The sequence below is a fragment of the Coregonus lavaretus genome, assembly GCF_964263955.1.
Source record: "Coregonus lavaretus genome assembly, chromosome: 12".
NCBI classification, from domain to species: Eukaryota; Metazoa; Chordata; class Actinopteri; order Salmoniformes; family Salmonidae; genus Coregonus; species Coregonus lavaretus.
Genome location: NC_139999.1, coordinates 27,259,133 through 27,281,234, shown reverse-complemented (window position 1 = coordinate 27,281,234; position 22,102 = coordinate 27,259,133). Strand labels below are relative to the sequence as shown.

Genomic DNA, 22,102 nt, shown 5'->3' with positions numbered 1-22,102 from the left:
GAAATCACACGATATGAATCAGACAGTGGGGCACCGCCTGACACACTAAATTGACAATTAATGACACAATAACGCCAGATAACATTTCCAGCATGGCCGACAACCAGACCTCCGTTGCCCGCCATAGGAAGCAAAATGGTCATTAAGAAATAATAAATGAGCATTGCGTTTGCAGCTCATAAATTAATACAATAATTTAAAACGTAGTTATAAACGTCACCTCTGTCAGATGCTCTGAACGAGCTTCAGGCATAGGCTACATGAAACATTAACTGCTTTTTTCACTCATGCTTATTCACTTCATTTTACAGGGATGCCAAGGATTTCAAGCCAGGGATGCGCTGCAATCCAAACCCAAAACCCAGAAACTGTACATAACTGGTGTGATTGGGATGGCGTGCAGGCAGGAGCATCTGCTGAAGTTCCTTAACCTGAAGAGAGGAAAGAAGTATGTGGATGGATGCATGAGGGTGGATGGATGCTTCAGATGTATAGCTGATGCATTTTAGTTATATACAGTGCATTCGGAAAGTATTCAGACACTTTCCCTTTTTCCACATTTTGTTACATTGCAGCCTTATTCTAAAATGGATGAAATTGTTGTTGTTTTCCTCATCAATCTACAGACAAAACTCCATAATGACAAAGCAAAAACTGGTTTTTCGAATTTTTTGCGAATTGATTCAAAATAAAACGCATAAATGGCTTATTTACAGAAGTATTCAGACCCTTTGCTATGAGACTCGAAATTGAGCTCAGGTGCATCCTGTTTCCATTTATCATCCTTGAGATGTTTCTACAACTTGATTGGAGTGCACCTGTGGTAAATTCAATTGATTGGACATGATTTGGAAAGGCACACACCTGTCTATATAAGGTCCCAGAGTTGACAGTGTATGTCAGAGCAAAAACCAAGCCATGAGGTCGAAGGAATTGTCCATAGAGCTCCATGATAGGATTGTGTCGAGACGCAGATCTGGGGAAGTGCACCAAAAAATGTCTGCAGCATTGAAGGTCCCCAAGAACACAGTGGCCTCCATCATTCTTAAATGGAAGAAGTTTGGAACAACCAAGACTCTTCCTAGAGCTGGCCGCCCAGCCAAACTGAGCAATCGGGGGAGAAGGGCCTTGGTCAGGGACGTGACCAAGAACGTGATTGTCACTCTGACAGAGCTCCAGAGTTCCTCTGTTGAGATGGGAGACACTCCCAGAAGGACAACCATCTCTGCAGCACTCCACCTATCAGGCCTTTATGGTAGAGTGGCCAGACGGAAGCCACTCCTCAGTAAAAGGCACATGACAGCCCGCTTGGAGTTTGCCAAAAAGCACCTAAAGGACTCATATCATGAGAAACAAGATTCTCTGGTCTGATGAAACCAAGATTGAACTATTTGGCATGAATGCCAAGCGTCACGTCTGGAGGAAACTTGGCACCATCTCTACGGTGAAGCATGGTGGTGGCAGCATCATGCTATGGGGATGTTTTTCAGCGGCAGGGACTGGGAGACTAGTCAGGATCGAGGGAAAGATGAACGGAGCAAAGTACAGAGAGATCCTTGATGAAAACCTGCTCCAGAGCACTCAGGACCTCAGACTGAGGCAAAGGTTAACCTTCCAACAGGACAATGACCCTGAGCACACAGCCAAGACAACGCAGGAATGGCTTCGGGACAAGTCTCTGGATGTCCTTGAGTGGCCCAGCAAGAGCCCGTCCTGGAACCCGATCTAACATCTCTGGAGAGACCTGAAAATAGCTGTGCAACCTGGCAGAGCTTTAGAGGATCTGCAGATAAGAATGGGAGAAACTCCCCAAATACAGCTGTGCCAAGCTTGTAGCGTCATACCCAAGAAGACTCGATGATGTAATCGCTGCCAAAGATGTTTCAACAAAGTACTGTGTAAAGGGTCTGAAGACTTATGTACAGTTGAAGTCGGAAGTTTACATACACCTTAGCCAAATACATTTAAACTCAGTTTTTCACAATTCCTGATATTTAATCCTAGTTTAAATTCCCTGTTTTGGGTCAGTTAGGATCAACAATTTATTTTAAGAATGTGAAATGTCAGAATAATAGTAGAGAGAATTATTTATTTCAGCTTTTATTTCTTTCATCACATTCCCAGTGGGTCAGAAGTTGACATACACTCAAATAGTATTTGTTAGCATTGCCTTTAAATTGTTTAACTTGGGTCAAACGTTTCGGGTAGCATTCAACAAGCTTCCCACAATAAGTTGGATGAGTTTTGGCCCATTCCTCCTGACAGAGCTGGTGTAACTGAATCAGGTTTGTAGGCCTACTTGCTTGCACACGCTTTTTTAGTTCTGCCCACATATTTTATATAGGATTGAGGTCAGGGCTTTGTGATGGCCACTCCAATACCTTGACTTTGTTGTCCTTAAGCCATATTGCCACAACTTTGGAAGTATGATTGGGGTCATTGTCCATTTGGAAGACCCATTTGCGACCAAGCTTTAACTTCCTGACTGATGTCTTGAGATGTTGCTTCAATATATCCACATAATTTGGTGGATGGTGTTCTTCGGCTTGCAAGCCTACCCCCTTTTTCCTTCAAACATAACGATGATCATTATGGCCAAACAGTTCTATTTTTTATTCATCAGACCAGAGGACATTTCTCCAAAAAGAAGATATTTGTCCCCATGTGCAGTTGCAAACAGTAGTCTGGCTTTTTTTTATGGCGGTTTTGGAGCAGTGGCTTCTTCCTTGCTGAGCGGCCTTTCAGGTTATGTCGATATAGGACACGATTTACTGTGGATATAGATACTTTTGTACCTGTTTCCTCCAGCATCTTCACAAGGTTCTTTGCTGTTGTTCTGGGATTGATTTGCACTTTTCGCACCAAAGTACGTTCATCTCTAGGAGACAGAACGCATCTCCTTCCTGAGCGGTATGGCGGCTGCGTGGTCCCATGGTATTTATACTTGCGTACTATTGTTTGTACAGGTGAACGTGGTGCCTTCAGGCGTTTGGAAATTGCTCCCAAGGATGGACCAGACTTGTGGAGGTCTACAATTTTTTTTCTGAGGTCTTGGCTGATTTCTTTTGATTTTCCCATTATGTCAAGCAAAGAGGCACTGAGTTTGAAGGTAGGCCTTGAAATACATCCACAGGTACACCTCTAATTGACTCAAATTATGTAAATTAGCCTATCAGAAGCTTCTAAAGCCATGACATCATTTCCCTGAATTTTCAAAGCTGTTTAAAGGCACAGTCAACTTAGTGTATGTAAACTTCGGACCCACTGGAATTGTGATACAGTGAATTATAAGTGAAATAATCTGTCTGTAAACAATTGTTGGAAAAATTACTTGTGTCATGCAAGAAATGTGTGGATTGGTTGAAAAACGTATTTTAATGACTCCAATCTAAGTGTATGTAAACTTCCGACTTCAACTGTAAATGTGATATTTCAGTTGTTTATTTTTTATACATTTGCAAAAATTTATAAAAACCTGTTTTTGCTTTGTCATTATGGGGTATTGTGTGTAGATTGATGAGGAAAAAAAACAATTCAATCAATTTTAAAATAAGGCTGTAACGTAACAAAATGTAGAACAAGTCAAGGGGTCTGAATACTTTCCGAATGCACTGTAGGCTACTGCACATTACACACGACAGAAAAACATAAAAGCCCATATATGTAGCTAGCTATATACTCTCTTGGGTAAGTCAATTAAACTAGCTCCAGTAGGCTAATCTTTTTGAGTGTGAACTGTATTATTGTTCTGTATTGTATTATGCTGTATATACAGTACTAGTCAAAGGTTTGGACACACCTACTCATTGAAGGGTTTTTCTTTATTTGTACTATTTTCTACATTGTAGAATAATAGTGAAGACATCAAAAGTATGAAATAACACATATGGAATCATGTAGTAACCAAAGAAGTGTTAAACAAATCAAATAGCCACCCTTTGCCTTGATGACAGCTTTGCACACTCTTGGCATTCTCTCAACCAGCTTCATGAGGTATTCACCTGGAATGCATTTCAATTAACAGGTGTGCCTTCTTAAAAGTTAATTTGTGGAATTCCTTTCCTTCGTAACGCGTTTGAGCCAATCATTTGTGTTGTGACAAGGTAGGGGGGGGGGTATACAGAAGATAGCCCTATTTGGTAAAAGACCATATCCATATTATGGCAAGAACAGCTCAAATAAGCAAAGAGAAACGACAGTCCATCATTACTTTAAGACATGACGGACAGTCAATACGGAACATTTCAATAACTTTTAACGTTTCTTCAAGTGCAGACGCAAAAACCATCAAGCGCTATGATGAAACTGGCTCTCATGAGGACCGCCACAGGAAAGAAAGACCCAGATTTACCTCTGCTGCAGAGGATAAGTTCATTAGAGTTAACTGCACCTCAGATTGCAGCCCAAATAAATGCTCACGTAACAGACACATCTCAACATCAACTGTTCAGAGGAGACTGCGTGAATCAGGCCTTCATGGTCGAATTGCTGCAAAGAAACCATTACTAAAGGACACCAATAAGAAGAAGAGACTTGCTTGGGCCAAGAAACACGAGCAATGGACATTAGACCGGTGGAAATCTGTCATTTGGTCTGATGAGTCCAAATTTGAGATTTTTGGTTCCAACCGCCGTGTCTAGGTGGATGGATGATTTCTGCATGTGTGGTTCCCACCGTGAAGCATGGAGGAGGAGGTGTGATGGTGTGGGGGTTCTTTGCTGGTGACACTGACAGTGATTTATTTAGAATTCAAGGCACACTTAACCCGCATGGCTACCACAGCATTCTGCAGCGATACGCCATCCCATCTGGGTTGCGCTTATCATTTGTTTTTCAACAGGACAATGCCCCAGCACACCTCCAGGCTGTGTAAGGGCTATTTGACCAAGAAGGATAGTGATGGAGTACTGCATCAGATGACCTGGCCTCCACAATCACCCGACCTCAACCCAATTGAGATGGTTGGGATGAGTTGGACCGAAGAAGAGTGAAGTAAAAGCAGCCAACAAGTGCTCAGCATATGTGGGAACTCCTTCAAGACTGTTGGAAAAGCATTCCAGGTGAAGCTGTTTGAGAGAATGCCAAGAGTGTGCAAAGCTGTCATCGAGGCAAAGGGTGGCTACTTTGAAGAATCTAACATCTAAAATAGATTTTGATTTGATTAGCACTTTTTTGGTTACTAGATGTGTTATTTCATAGTTTTGATATCTTCACTGTTATTATACAATGTAGAAAATAGTAAAAATAAAGAAAAACCCTTGAATGAGTAGGTGTGTCCAAACTTTTGACTGGTACTGTATAAATATATATTGTTTTTTATTGGTCGGGTTTCAACCCCTGGTATCATATAAACACACATATGACATGGAAGAATGCATAGAATTGCAGGAAATTAGCTTAAAACAGCAAAACATATCTCTGCCCCATGCAAAACGTGTAGAATTGCAGGAAATTAGCTTTAAAACTGCAAAATGTTCTCTCTGCCAACAAGAGGGGTGTAAACAGTTTGGGGTCGCATGGGTTGCACGGTGGGGGTTTGTCGATGATAAATTACATTATCCATCCGGACCTTTCCCACCTAGGAAATGTGTGTGACCGGACCGTCTCAAATAGTACTTGAGTACCCTGTTATATAGTGCATTCGAAAAGTATTCAGACCCCTTGACTTTATCCACATTTTGTTACATTACAGCCTTATTCTCAAATGGATTAAATAGTTTTTTCCCCCTCATCAATCTACACACAATAACCCATAATGACAAAGCAAAAACAGGTTTTTAGATTTTTTTGCTAATTTATTACAAATACAAAATGTAAATATTACATTTACATAAGTATTCAGACCCTTTACTCAGTACTTTGTTGAAGCACCTTTAGCAGCGATTACAGCATTGAGTCTTCTTGGGTATGACGCTACAAGCTTGGCACACCTGTATTTGGGGAGTTTCTCCCAACCTTCTCTACAGATCCTCTCAAGCCCTGTCAGGTTGGATGGGGAGCGTTGCTGCACAGCTATTTTCAGGTCTCTCCAGAGATATTCGATCGGGTTCAAGTCTCTGGCTGGGCCACTCAAGGACTTTCAGAGACTTTTCCCGAAGCCACTCCTGCGTTATCTTGGCTGTGTGCTTAGGGTCGTTGTCCTGTTGGAAGGTGACCCTTCGCCCCAGTCTGATCCTGAGCGCTCTGGAGCAGGTTTTCATCAAGAATCTCTCTGTACTTTGCTCCGTTCATCTTTGCCTCGATCCTGACTAGTCTCCCAGTCCCTGCCACTGAAAAACATCCCCAAAGCATTATGCTGCCACCACCATGCTACACCGTAGGGATGGTGCCAGGTTTCTTCCAGACGTGACGCTTGGTATTCAGGCCAAAGAGTTCAATTTTGGTTTCATCAGACCAGAGAATCTTGTTCTCTTGGTCTGAGCATCTTTAGGTGCCTTTTGGCAAACTCCAAGTGGGCTGTCATGTGCCTTTTACTGAGGAGTGGCTTCCGTCTGGCCACTTTACCATAAAGGCCTAATTGGTGGAGTGCTGCAGAGATGGTTGGCCTTCTGGAAGGTTCTCCCATCTCCACAGAAGAACTCTGGAGCACTGTCAGAGTGACCATCAGGTTCTTGGTCACCTCCCTGACCAAGGCCCTTCTCCCCCGATTGCTCAGTTTGGCTGGGCGGCCAGCTCTAGGAAGAGTCTTGGTGGTTCCAAACTTCTTCTATTTAAGAATGATGGAAGCCACTTCGTTCTTGGGGACCTTCAATGCTGCAGAAATGTTTTTGTACCCAATCAAGTTGTAGAAACAACTCACGGATGGAAACAGGATGCACCTGAGGTCATTTTTGAGTCTCATAGCAAAGGGTCTGAATACTTACAGTACCAGTCAAAGGTTTGGACACAGCTACTCATTCAAGGGTTTTTCTTTATTTGTACTATTTTCTACATTGTAGAATAATAGTGAAGACATCAAAACTATTAAATAAAACATATGGAATCATGTAGTAACCAAAAAAGTGTTAAACAAATCAAAATATATTTTGAAATTCCACAAATTAACTTTTAAGAAGGCACACCTGTTAATTTAAATGCATTCCAGGTGACTACCTCATGAAGCTGGTTGAGAGAATGCCAAGAGTGTGCAAAGCTGTCATCAAGGCAAAGGGTGGCTATTTGAAGAATCTCAAATATAAAATATATTTTGATTTGTTTAACACTTTTTTGGTTACTACATGATTCCATATGTGTTATTTCATAGTTTTGATGTTTTCACTATTATTCTATAATGTAAAAATAAAGAAAAACCCTTGAATCAGTAGGTGTCCAAACTTTTGACTGGTACTGTATGTAAATCATGTATTTATGTTTTCTATTTTTAATACATTTGCAAAAATTTCTAAAAACCTGTTTTCGCTTTGTCATTATGGGGTCTTTTGTAATAAAGAACCATATAACTTTGTCTTTGTGTAATTACAGAAAGCTTTGGCCAAAAATGTCATTCCAAAGAGCGATTCAGTTCATAATAAGAGCTTGCGATGCAGTACGCTGATGACGAGTTCTCTTTTTTTGACAAGTGCTTTGTATTTTTTGTTAATGAGCGTTATACATGCAAAGCAAAAAGAAAATTAGAGAAAGACAGTTTATTTATGCACATGGAATGATCTTTTTTTACAGAGTGTGAACACACTTATTTGTCTTCCCTCAATGTTCTTGTTGTCTGTATTTTGTATTTGTCTCTGACTTGACTCTGTGTTGTTATTGGAGTGTGTGGTGTGTTCTGTTCTGTGTGTCATAACATAATGTATTGGTCATGTTAAAGGTGACACAAAAGCTACTTAAAAATGTTTTTCACACAAAGTAAAACCCTCCTGATAAAAAAAATGAAGAAAATAATCGAGTAGTAACAGAGATGTTGCTCTTGGTCGTGTGGTTGGCTGTGATGATTTAATTGATGAACACATTTTTTTATTTTATCCATTTCAGAATAAGGCTGTAACGTAACAAAATGTGGAAAAGGTCAAGGGGTCTGAATATTTTCTGAATGCACTGTAGACTATGCTGCAGCAAATGTAGGCCTACCTGTCACAAGAAAAATAGTTACCATGATGAGATGATAGATCTACATGCATTGTGAACTGCGCTCCAATCTGAGATGGGCTGTCTGTCCCCACCCTGAGCGTTGATGATTCATCATGCAGAGGCTGTAGAGAAGCCATATTTAGACATCACATATAATTTAACAATTCCATTTCACGCCATGCTTTTCATATAAATTCTTTATTATAATTTACCGGTATCTCACAGTTATTTATCCCGGGAAAAGGGAGTGGTTTTGGGCGGTAAATCTCGGTAACCGGGTTCCCGCCATTCAACCCTAATTCCAGCTCCACTGCAGACATGTGGAGTAGCTCCCTCAACACCTTCCAGGCCTCAACATCTGCTGCCTTCCTTTTTTTTATGCTGTTGGAGGAGGTGCATCACTGCAGCTGGGCACAACTTCTGCTGCAGAGGGAACCGGCTGTGTTCTCCCAGTACTCCCTAGAGAGTAGTGACAATTGTTACTGAGTGGACTATCCTGGTTAAATTAAGATGAACAGAACTGAACAGAGCAACTTTCTCACCGATCCAAATTGATGGCAGGGGTGTACGCTCTATCACGCCTCTAGTCAGGTCTCTGTAAACCAGCGTGGCTCTTTTTCTTCTAAAAGATGGCATCTGTAGAGAAAAATAAGACAATGACAACTAAGTTTGATTTATTCTAAATGAAGATACTGTATAATATTAATTACATTTAAATAATCTGATACATAGGACACATAATGATCTTTCATAATGCATGACTAGTGGAGTTACTTTGCTTACACTCAATTATTTTCTTATAGGGAATCTAAAGACGGTTATTGGTAGGAAGTTGTGCTTCGCATGGACATAAGTAGTCTGAAATGGTTCCAGAGACAGGTGATGACACATCTTTAGGCTTCAACAAGGAAGGGACAGGAATATATTGGGCATCTTGGCTAATGGATGATTATTGTTAGAGTTATAATGTACTATCTAATACTTGCTTAGTCCAGTGGTTCTCAACCTTTTTTGGTCATTGTAGCCCCAATCACATCTTGCTCTGCCAATAATGCCCCCAAAGCACCCCCTCATACGTATTTTAAATATAGACATATTATCATATGAAATGAGTCTTTCTAAGTACCCACTTTGGATATTGGTTCCTGGTTGGGAACCACTGGCCTAGTCTATCTACATAAGCCACATCAAGTCATGGTTTTGTCTATCTGTTCCTTTCATCCCAATTGTCATCTTATTTGATTGGTGTAAACTAAGGATAGAGGGATTTTGCTCCATAACGCTTATACCAGTCATTTAATTTATTAAAGCGAGAGATCAAGAGCGCCTTCACGCTTAAGGACATAGGCTGCATCCTGATTCTCCATCCCTTTTCAGAAGTGTGCACTTGCACACTCCCTGTCATGGATTTAAAATTATAGGAATGGTGTAAGCATTGGCTAGAGGGAGTTTACATCCATGCGAGAAAGTGTACTAGTGAAATTGACTATATATATTCAGATCAAATTGCACTCAAGAAATGTTCTCCCCTACTATGGGTCATATTAGCTGGCTATCCTGGGGTAAAAACACTTTTTAAAATCCATGACATTATCTTTGTAAATCATAGTTTAAAAAAAGAATGTGATTACGTACCTTTGACGACGGGAAAGGACGTCAGAAGATCTTCTAGTTATAGTTACAGCACAATAAAAATTGTCATTACCGCCACCAACTTATACGGGGTGTAATAACGGCCGTGGTTGATGCTTTTTACTTGTAAATTACGATATGAAACGTCGATTGGAACATTCTGACCAACTAGTGGGTCAGGCGGCGCCCCTCTGTCTGATTCATATCTCATGATTTCTGATGATAGCTTCCGATTATATATGATATATTACTATCGACTGATTGGTTCTGTACGGGGTGTGCTAGCTTAGCTAACCAAACCATCATCTTAGCTTTCTGTTATGAAAATCAAATTCAACAATGCAAATAATGTTTTCAATTAGACTTTTGCTTTCAAATGCAGCAAAAAAATTGAACATGTAAGAATGAACTTCATAGCCATTCAATTATACCGTGCATTCAGTAGAGGTGCGTGGGTAAAATCACCAGGGAAGCCAATCCATAAAAAAAAGCCATATTACAACCTGTGTTGTGATATTTGCGTTGTTTGCTCTATAATTAGTTCATATGCCTTGACGCCGTTACATATAGGCCTAAGGCCGAGACAATAAGAAGACAAAGTGGCAGAATAAATTCAACCACACATTTGTTTCATTACAAAACCAGAGAGGAACATCTGTCCGGTGAAGTCCACAAAACATATTGCATGTAACAAACAGTTACATGATTTACAGCATGGTCAAGCAAGGTAATGTTTTCGACATTTTCGGACTTCTAAACAACTATTGATTTAGAACCACTAGTTACCGGAAGTCGCAAAGAAAACAGGAGCTGCCTCCACTATTCCAGCACCATTTCAACTTCAACATTTCAACATCATCTAATCACCTATGCTTAGTCTAATACAACTAAAATATACCAAAACGATTTAGTCCCAATCAACGTAAGCTAAATATGATGTGGCTGTCCATGGTACTGATTTCTGTGTGTGGCGTGTGTGTGTGTGTGCGTGCGTGTAAGTAGAAAAAACATGTTGACTCACCCTACTTGTAGACAAACGCCAATGCCATCCTCCTCTTTCATGTTGCCTAAACGGTCTATGACTCTGTCATACAGTACACGCTTTTACACTGAACAAAAATATAAACGCAACATGCAACAATTTCAAACATTTTACTGACTTACAGTTCATATAAGGAAATCAGTCAATTGGAATAAATGTATTAGGTCCTAATCTATGGATTTCACATGACTTGGCAGGGGCGCAGCCATGGGTGGGACTAGGAGGGCATAGGCCCACCCACTGGGGAGCCAGGCCCAGCCAATCAGAATGAGTTTTTCCCCACAAAAGAGCTTTATTACAGACAGAAATACTCCTCCGTTTCATCATCTGTCCGGGTGGCTGGTCTCAGACGATCCTGCAGGTGAAGAAGCCGAATGTGGAGGTCCTGGGCTGGCATGGTACAGAGTATGTGAGCGGAGTCGAGTGGTTGAAAATTGGGCTCATTGCTCATGGAGCGGTGCTCCATGTCCTTTCCAACCACTCCCTAAAAACAGCTCAGCGCTCACAGGAAAAAAAACTGCTGCTCCAAATTCGCTCCATTCATTAAAATCACAATTTAACTAACACCCATTTATTTTTGTGACTACCTGGACCTACCATTTGGTTTTGAAGCATTGAAACCAAACCATATGATTTGAATGAAAAGTATTTGAATAAACATGAAAAGGTGAATGTACGAAGCACACATCATTTAAAATAGGCTACATGTCATATTAAACAGCATAAATAGGTCAGGAGCCAGACAGGGAGCCTAAGAAGGAACAAAAATGATTTATTTAGGCTATATTATTTCAATTATTTCAAGGCTATAGCCTACAAAGAAATACATTGTGAAGCGTTTGCAAGTGCGACACAATAGGCTGGTAGGGAAATAAAGCGCTCAGCATTTATAGTCTATAAATTGCGCATATAGGCTGTAACTTACTTAGAATTAAATACAAATTAAATGAAAAATTACATATTAGTGCCTTTGAATTCATTTTTAGAGTTTGGCCAGTCTGTGGCTTCAGGCTCATGTGATGATGTTTTTTTTCTTCTATTGGTAGGCCTAAAGGTTTTTAGGCAAAATAACCCAATCAAAACGGAAAGCTCCTTGAACGTGGGTTTATGCCAGGCCTATTGGGCCAAAATCATATATGACCTATTGTATAGATAATAGAACAAAAATGAACGAAACGTTTAAGAGATCTGATTTTTAGTTTTTAAATACTTTTCTACAATGACACACTTAGTTATCTACCCACCTCGTTCCTTTCTTTTAGCATGTGCACGTAGTAAATACACCATCATGCTTTCGGGATACGTGTCTTTTCAGATTCCACAATGATTCTTTAGTTGTGGACACTACATCACCGCATGCTGGGCATGCCCTGAACTAGTGAAGTGAGCGCTACTGGAGCGAAATTCGAGTGGGCGAGAAGTCCGATGCTCCAGCCTTTGGGAATCTCGCTCCACCCTCCAGTCAAATTGGGCACGCTCCGCTCCGCTCCTCGCTCTGCTCCAGCTCTGCTCCGCTCACATACTCTGGCGTGGTTACACGTGGTCTGCGGATGTGAGGCCGGTTGGACCTACTGCCAAGTTCTCTAAAACGACGTTGGAGGCAGCTTATGGTAGAAAAATTAACATTAAATTATCTGGCAACAGCTCTGGTGGACATTCCTGCAGTCAGCATGCCAATTGCACACTCCCTCAAACTTGAGACATCTGTGGCATTGTGTTGTGTGACAAAACTGCACATTTTAGAGTGGCCTTTTATTGTCCCCAGCACTAGGTGCACCTGTGTAATGATCATGCTGTTTAATCAGCTTCTTGATATGCCACACCTGTCAGGTGGATGGATAATCTTGGTAAAGGAGAAATGATCACTAACAGGGATGTAAACAATTTGTCCACAACATTTGAGAGAAATAAGCTTTTTGTGCATATGGAACATTTCTGGGATCTTTTATTTCAGCTCATGAAACATGGGACCAACACTTTACATGTTGCGTTTATATTTTTGTTCAGTATACTTTTTGCTGTCCTAGGTTACCTGGCTAAAATACTTGCTCGCTAGCCTAACTTCCTTTCATGGGCAACGATATACCAGGCTAGCTAGTTAACATTAGCATACTATATCTAGCTACATGTTGAACTTCCATCCTCTCAGGCCAGGGGCACAATGTATGAATTTATGGTTGGATCAGAATCGCCGTTATAATCATTTGCCAGTACAGAGAATGAACTAAAACCACAAATCCCTATCTCTATCCATGGCTAATTTAGGAAAGGGACGATTTTAGCTCTAGCCACCGGATGACAACAACACATTGAAATGCAACAATTCAAGTTTTATTTTCTGTCAATAATTACGTTTGGCTTCTGATGTGATTGATCTGAAGCCAAATCCAAACTGTCTCCCCTTGACACTTTTTCTTGGTGCGCCAGGACCATTCACAGCTGAGCTAACTCAGTTTAGCTCAATGCTGATTGGCTATTATTTTTTATTTTATTTTATCAAGGGAGGCCAAATACTCGCTGGCTTCCCTTGCATTCAATGCTATGGGCGGCAACAATGTCATGCTCTTTCTGACCAGACAGCATCAGATAGATACCCTACACATATTGAGACAGAGGGGCGCTGTTTCGTTCACTCGGATGCTTTCTCAGGTGAGATACATTCAACAGCCTTTTGCGAATTGAAGGAAATTACTGAAACAAAGAGACTAAATAAATTAATTTGTATCTTGGTTAAAAAAAAATGGGGAAGCTTGGCCTCCCTTGGCATCCATGAATACACGCCACTGCGTGCATTATAGGGAAATAATGCACGCTTTAGAATGCCCTTCAAGCCAATCAGAAACAAGTATTCAACAATGCCATGGTATAAGTAAGGGATAATCAACTAGGGGCTATGCTTTTCTATGGAAAATAATGAACAATGTGGAAGGTGTGTTCCACAACACGCTAGCAGAGTGGAACTGACCTTCCAAGGAGTTGCATTATTTTCCATAGAACGCATAGAGCCCCGAGTTGATTATCCCTTTCATACCATGGCTATAATTTAAGACATTTACCGGTAGAAATGTGTTCAACATCCACTGAAGTAGTTAGCAAGTTTACTAGATAGCTAGCTACAGTAGTTGCCACGGTAACCAAACAAACAGACTTGCTACTTTAGCTAACCAAACCCCCAGCCCTAGCTTGCCATTATGAAAATCGAATTCAACAATGCCAATAATGTTTTCAATTTGACTTTTGCTTTCAAAAGCAGCTCAAACAAACCTTGTAAAAATTAACTAGCCATTGAATTCTACCGTGCAAATATACTGTGCGTTATAGGGAAATAATGCACACTCTAGAATGCCCTTCAAGACAGTCAGAAATGAGTATTCAACAATGACATGGTATAAAATAAGATAATCATCCATGAACATTTTGACAATTGTGTCAATAGGTTATTATTAAATAACAATGTAATTATACCTAAATGCCACTGAGCACTTGTTGTAGTGTGAACATAGTACAGGTGGCACTCACAGCACTTCCGGTGGCCCACTTTGGTGCGTTTGGCCAGGGACACAATCTCATGGTGGGAGAACATCTTGGCCTTGTGTGTGGAATCCCTGGAGGCCCCACACAGGGGCTGGCTACACATGTTACAGTAGTACATCGCCCGTGTCCTGTAACACTCACACATGCACATGTGCACGCACACACACACGCAAATAAAACACACACAATGATCCATAATAATTAATGAGCCATGTTAAGAGCTATAGCATGTCATTTCTGAGAGCATCTGTTGTGTTGTACCTGTTTGTTACTCTCCTGGTCACAGTTGGCACACTGGACTGTCTCTTCACAGTCATCAGTAGAGTTGTCAACCAGGAACTTCAGCAGACGGTCCCCTGGTGGGAGTGCGTTCATTCCCTTTACAACTGATGGGTTCAGCAACAAAAACACAGTAAAACATTCTTCCTTCAGATTTCTATTTTCTGCTACACTGATCATAAAAAGTAGTGAGTTGCATTCCCATGTCTCTCCAGGAGATGGTGCATAATCATATCTAATCACAGAAGCTTTGCTACAATTCTTTCAATTCAGTACATGACAGTACTTTGTATTACAGGCAAGATGAATGGCATCTCATAAACATGTCAAACATTAATACATTTTAGAGCATAGGCATGCACCCTCTAACATTGACACACAGTATTGGGACGTACCATTGACTGGAAAAGAATAGGGGAACTACTCATTCATCCTTGGTAATATTCTGCTAAACAATATTAAAACACACTTGTATTGGTGAATTGCAAGACCTTCAGGAAATTCCTCTTGCTTCTGTTAGGCCCGTTGGTTCCTTGTTATGGGAACATACGTTTTTGGATTCCCATTGGTTCTGGGAAAGAAGCCATACGTTTCCAGACCGGTAAAACTGAACGTTCTTTAAAACGTTCTGAGAACGGAAAATGAACATTGCCTGATCTGGGAACGCACATTTTTAAGTTGCAGGGAGGTTCTGAGAACATTTTACTATGGTTCCCTGAAAGTTTTTCTGGGAGGTTTTATTAACGAGAGAGAACGTAAATTATAGATTATTTAGATTTTTTTTTTTATCACTGAATGTTTCAAGTAAGACTTTTAACAACACTGTTAGCATGATTTGGTTTAATTGTTTTGAACTTCAAGCACATATAGGACACATGGAAATTAATTTGCTTAGGCATTAAATCATACAAACACATTCCTTTTTTATTGTGGCACGGTATCAGTCAGATTCAAACCTATGATCTTCTGTTCTCTAGCCATGGAATTAGTCAACTGCACCACCACGATGGATGCCATGCTTTTTTGTCTATTCAAACAGACGCAATTTCAAGGAAACAAACACTCATTAAGATCAGGTGTGGCCAATTAGTGGGCGTGGCCAACACACCTGAACACACTTAACAAGATTGAAGATAGAGAGAGTTTTGTTGACGCTGAGAACGGAATGTATATGTTTTTAAATAACATTCTTAGAACGTGCTAGCTGTGCCACTAGAGATCCTGGTTCGAATCCAGGCTCTGTCGTAGCCGGCCGCGACCGGGAGACCCATGGGGCGGCGCGCAATTGGCCCAGCGTCGTCCAGGGTAGGGGAGGGAATGGCCGGCAGGGATGTAGCTCAGTTGATAGAGCATGGCGTTTGCAACGCCAGGGTTGTGGGTTTGATTCCCACAGGGGGTATGAAAAAATAAATAAATGTATGCACTAACTGTAAGTCGCTCTGGATAAGAGCGTCTGCTAAATGACTAAAATGTAAATGTAAAATGTTACTAATGTTTTATTGTGGTTTTTATGGAAAGTTTTCTTAGTGTTCTGAGAACATTACTTTAAATGAAACCTGCAGAAAACGTTATGCTGAAATACTGAAATTCGTATGATATGTTTTACGTTTGGTATGGTTACATAAGACAGAAGGTTACTTTAACGCAAACATCTAGCAACCCAAAGGTTGCGTGTTCGAATCTCATCATAGACAACTTTAGCATTTTAGCAACTACTTACTACTTTTTACTATAGCTACTTTGCAACAACTTAGCATGTTAGGTAACCCTTCCCCTAACCCAGGGGAGGGCAAACATTTTGGCTCAAGGGCCACATTGAACTTTTGAAACCAAGTGAAGGGCCACATACTATATGCGTGACAAAACATGTGAAGCCTTTGTTCACGTTGACACACAACTAGTTGTAGGTGTACGTATGCTGCTAAGATTGTAGAATAATTATGTCACTGTACCATCTCTACCCTTCTAAAGTACAATCAGACTCACAACCACAAAAGTGCAAACTTTTGAAATATGAAAAATGCATGTTTATATGATTGGAAACAGCAGATGTCTGATACAGCACTGTAAAGACCATCTCAACTCCTAAAGTACAATCTGAGTGACAAAACGTATATAATTTGAGTTCATTATTTGTGTATGGCCTGTTTATGACAGCATATTATGGAACAGTTCTCATTTCACCTCCACTCTAAAAAAGAACATTGTGAGCCACATACAGAGCATACATAAAACAACATTTGGCTTCATGTTGATATATAGATGGTCTATATATTAAAGCATATTACTGAACAGGTCTCAAATAATCTCAACCCAAATAAAGTACAATCTGAGCCATTGTAGTAAGTGTTCAGTGTCAAATGAATGGGGACAAGGCCAGTATCCAAGTGCATTGCTGGATAGTTCTCACTGCAATAACCATCACCATAATAAAAAATACATAGCCTAAGACTGTTGAAAACAGGGAAAGAAAACATAGGCCTGACCTACCCCACTCTTGGTGATTTCGGTCTTAATGTGAGCAAATGGGTCTATTCACCTCTCTTGGAAAGGGCATCAAAGTCTGGTGTCATTGTTTAAGTAGAGATGCTCAGAACAGCAGACAAGTGGTAATTTGTTACATTTGACCTGTGACGGGATTTGTTGTAGTTCATGACTGAGAAAGTTTATTCACATACATTTGGACCTGAATAAAACCAGCATCCTCTGGGCGTGCTTTTTCATGTTTGGAAAAGTTAGCCATAAAACTGTTCTATTGTGGCTGTGTTGTACTTCTCCTTTAAAGCACTGTCACACTGGATGTCGATGAGCTCCAGTTGTGTGTCTGGTGGTGCTTTCTCGCTGTCGAAAGACAGCGGGCATGATACAAGCTCCAGCTCAGTCTCAATCTTGCCAAAGTCTGAGAAGTGGTGGGAGAACTCAGCATGCAAATTGCTGAATGTGCTACTGTATGTCACAGTGCTGCACAGCGGTGTGGGCGCGTTTAGTGCTGCCAGTGTCGGGAAATGAGTGAGAGACCTGTTGCTCATTTGTCTGGAGAACAACATACACTATATAAACAAAAGTATGTGGACACCCCTTCAAATGAGTGGATTTGAACCACAAAGCCATGCAATCTCCATAGGAAAACATTGGCAGTAGAATGGGCTCAGTGACTTTCAACGTGGCACTGTCAAAGGATGCCACCTTTCCAACAAGTCAGTTCATCAAATTTCTGCCCTGCTAGAGCTGCCCTGGTCAACTGTAAGTGCTGTTATTGTGAAGTGGAAACGTCTAGGAGGAACGGCTCATCCACAAAATGGTAGGCCACACAAGCCGAGTGCTGAAGCGCGTAGCACGTACAAATCGTCTGTCCTCGGATGCAACACTCACTACCGAGTTCCAAACTGCCTCTGGAAGCAATAACTGTTCGTGAAATGGGTTTCTATTGCCGAGCAGCCGGACACAAGCCTAAGATCACCATGCGCAATGCCAAGCGTCGGCTGGAGTGGTGTAAAGCTTGCCACCATTGGACTCTGGCGCAGTGGAAACGCATTCTCTGGAGTGATGAATCACGCTTCACCATCTGTCAGTCCGACGGACAAATCTGGGTTTGGCGGATGCCATCAGAACTCAAACTGCCCGAATGCATAGTGCCAACTGTAAAGTTAGGTGGAAGAGGAATAATGGTCTGGGGCTGTTTTTCATGGTTCGGACTAGGCCCCTTAGTACCAGTGAAGGGAAATCTTAACGCTACAGCATATAATGACATTCTAGACGATTCTGTGCTTCCAACTTTGTGGCAACAGTTTGGGGAAGGCTCTATCCTGTTTCACCTTGCACAAAGCGAGGTCCATACAGAAATGGTTTGTCGAGATCGGTGTGGAAGAACTTGACTGGCCTGCACAGAGCCCTGACCTTAACCCCATCGAACACCTTTGGGATGAATTGGAACGCCGGCTGCGAGCCAGGCCTAATGACCCAACATCAGTGCCCGACCTCACTGTGGCTGAATTGAAGCAAGTCCCCGCAGCAATGTTCCAACATCTAGTGGAAAGCCTTCCCAGAAGAGTGGAGGCTGTTGCCGTGACGTGCCTTTCATTATTGTGATAACTATTATTTCTCGAATAATTACCTACTATGTTTAATTGTTACTAGATTAAATTAATAATGTAACAATTAATTCATTAGGAATTTGGGGCACCACGGGAAAAGTTGTTTAACAAGTTACCGTTTCCCGAATTAACTCTAAAGATATATTGATATCTCTTATCATTTAACAGTCATTTATTCATCATTTACCTCATATCAGTCTCATTCTGAAAGTCTGCACGAACCCGGGTCTTACTGATCATTCCGTACCACACAAATTAATTTAATTATTTATTTACTAACTAATTAAAAATGATAACACAAGATACACGGTATAAGTAGGGATTAGAAACTTAATACAATGAAAACGGGTCTCTAGTGGACTAACACAATAATACTTGTTACAAAAGATGGTGATTTAAAGAGAGAGAGAGAGCGAGAGAAAACACTTGGATACACATGGACCTATACTCATAGTAATCCTAATAATTTGCCAAGAACTGCCGCCCGTTTGGTAAGAAGTAATGCATGTATTTACCTGTTTGTCTTCGTCGTCTCTGTTGGACCCAGGCCTTTGTGGGAAGGGTTGATTGGGCCTTCTCTTTTAGATGTAAGGTTCAGATGTAAGGCTCAGATTGTCCACAAGAGGTCAAAATGTCCTTCTTCTTTGTCGTCTGTTTACTTTCACTCGTTCTGGAAGTGGTCTTCTGAGGACGGCTAATCAGCCATGTCGATGATCCCCTGTGGGGTGATGAGAGCAGTGTAGTAGACAATGGTTTGAAGAGAGTAACAGGATGGTCCCACTTAAATTCACCTTCTTAGATACAGTACTTAGAACAGCTACTCAGCCGTAACATTGATTGTTAGTGGAGGCAACTTTGTCGTCTTCACCTCGTGTTGATTTTCAGGGTCGGGAGCAATATGGACAACTGCTGCAGCTTGAGGTCCGTCTAGTCTAATCTGATCATTCTTAACTCAGTCTTTTATGCACTCTGGTAAAGAGGGACGTTTCCGTTATACTGACACGCTCTCTGAGCTCCCTCGGGCGTGGCTAGTTACGAGGCAAAAGTATTATTATCACTATGATTTTGTTAGAAAGCTAAAATCACATTCCTATCTTCACGGAAACATTGTCTTCCTCCTTGATATTTTCTACACAATGTAAAGGATGTCAACCTGATATACACAGTGTAAAAGCTCTTCAAGTCACAATGTTTTCGTTATAACGCCTTTATACCATTTTTAATGACATCACAAAATAGACATACATTTTCCATATTCCATTTCTCATCATTCCCAACATTTGGATGTTGAAATATATTGTCCCAATGTTCATTGTTTGATGTTGAAGTTTTTGGGCGGCAAAAGTATCTGAAACAAAGGACATTCCCTTCACCATACTACAGGGCCAGAGATTCTCCTATCTCCGTGGGTAAGAGAGTCTGGTTGTTGTCTGCCATTGTCCTGGCTGATATGAGGCCTTTGATCCTCACCCAGGGAGAGTAATGAGTGTTATAGCAGCAAAGGGGGGACCAACTCCATATTAATGCCCATGATTTTTGAATGAGATGTTCCACGAGCAGGTGTCCACATACTTTTGGTCATGTAGTGTAAGTTTGGCCTTGAGCCCTTTCACGTTGGAATACAGTTCATGCATTCATTTTTTTCCAAGCAGGCAGACACTGTGTCATATAAGTCCGAGCCCCTGGTTGTCTGTCCCCATTATCGATTCCATTGCAAGAAGTTCCTCTGTTATTTCAAAGTTATCATTAATCCAAAAAAAATCTAAAATTAAAAGTTGATGTCAGTACTTTCATCCAGTGAGATAGAAAAAATATTGAAGTCTTTCGTTTTCTTTTTCAGCTTGGAGGTTAGCTCCTTGCCTATCACTTCCACATGATAAGCACATTTTCTCGAATTGGCTTTTACTGTCCGGACAAAGTATGCTAGCAGTCTCCACCATACAGTCTTTCACAAACTCCCCTTCGGCGAAAGGCTTGCACAGCTTTGCAATTTTATGTGCCACTTTGTAACTTGCCTTAGTTACCGATTCTTGAGTAGAGGACTGTTTGGTAAAAGGATTTTGTTGGGCTTGCAAGTTTGTGGCAATTGTAGAGGCCTTGCTTGCCTTTTCCTGGGAGGACAGATTGCTAGCATAGTTAGCATGCTTCCTTAAAAAATTACGACTGACGTTGTATTCCTTCAAAACTGTGATATTTTCTTGGCATATCAGACATACAGCCTTCTGTCCCACATTAGTGAGCACACGACATTCAGAGTCCACTTTTCTCTCTTTCGCCTCACTCATTTTTCATGTCAACATTTTCAAGAATGGACGGTGAACGCAGATTCGAATTGAGAGCGTGAGCACAGTGTGGCTGTCTGAATTTAGGCCTAATACGAGCAGCTACTAGGCTACAGTGCCATCTATCATAGTTTGTTTGTATAGCATGGAAGAATACATTTTTTGGCAAAAAATATAATTACATTTTATAAATGTTAAAAAGTGCCCGCGGGCCGTACTTTGCCCGCCTCTGCCCTAACCCGAACCTTAACCCTTTAACCTAACTCCTAACCCTAACCTTAACCCTAACACTAGCCTAGCTAATGTTAGCCACCTAGCTAACGATAGCAACAACAAATTGGAATTTGTAACATATTGTACGAATTGCAATTTGTAACATAATACGAATTGTAATAGAGCTCGCTTGCTTGTTGTCATAAAACCCGGAAATGATTTACCTCTGTTTCGTTCAACCATCCCTATGGGAACAATTAATGGGGAAAGAATAGGGTTTTGGAATAAACATAGAAAATAAGGTCTGAGGTTAAGACAGGCTTAGGAGATCTTATATGTTTTGTTCTGTGAGATAATAGCAGGTCAGTTAACATAACCTTTATGAATTATGAAGCTTTATGCAAGGTCAAACAGACAGGCTTGGATGAGATCTTTAAGGTCAGACCCAAGCCATCCCCTGTACCCGGACTTTAAACTACTCCCCTCTGGGTGCAGGTATAGGGCACCCCCAGGCAGGAAAAACAGAACTAGACAATAATTTGTGCCAGGTGTGATATCCCTCCTAAACTGGCCGGGCTAATGTTCCTATCCACCCAGTAAGGCCAGCAGGCTAGACTCTTTTATTGGTATGTAACTGTTATAAATTTTGTATTGTCAATTTGTTGTCTACTGTATTTAAACGCCACTTTAAATGTATACATGATACTGCAACAAAATGTTTAATGGGGACAATAAAGTCAGTAAAGTTATGTGCTTTATCTGCTTTTTTAATAAAATAAATTCTTCAAAATCCACAAAAGGTGACTTTAGCTGATGAAGACTATCTCATAGAACAAAAAGTATAAGATCTCCTAAGCCTGTGTTTACCACAGACTTTATTTTGGCAGTTTATCAAAAAACGCTACAAAAATGCCATTAATTTTCCTCATAGACTTTGTCCAATGAACCATGGAGGAGTTAGT

At 40.8% G+C, this 22,102-nt stretch overlaps 1 pseudogene across 1 annotated transcript in view; it reads right to left on the bottom strand.

Moving 5' to 3' along the window:
* Positions 1–14,731, bottom strand: part of LOC311138786 (RING finger protein 207-like) — a 30,217-nt pseudogene extending 15,486 nt beyond the window's left edge. The window contains exons 1-2 of the transcript in view: positions 14,534–14,731; positions 14,258–14,400 (exon numbers count right to left, since the gene is read on the bottom strand). The product of the transcript in view is annotated as an RING finger protein 207-like (transcript). The remainder of the gene's footprint in view (positions 1–14,257; positions 14,401–14,533) is intronic.
* Positions 14,732–22,102: the final 7,371 nt, after the last annotated feature.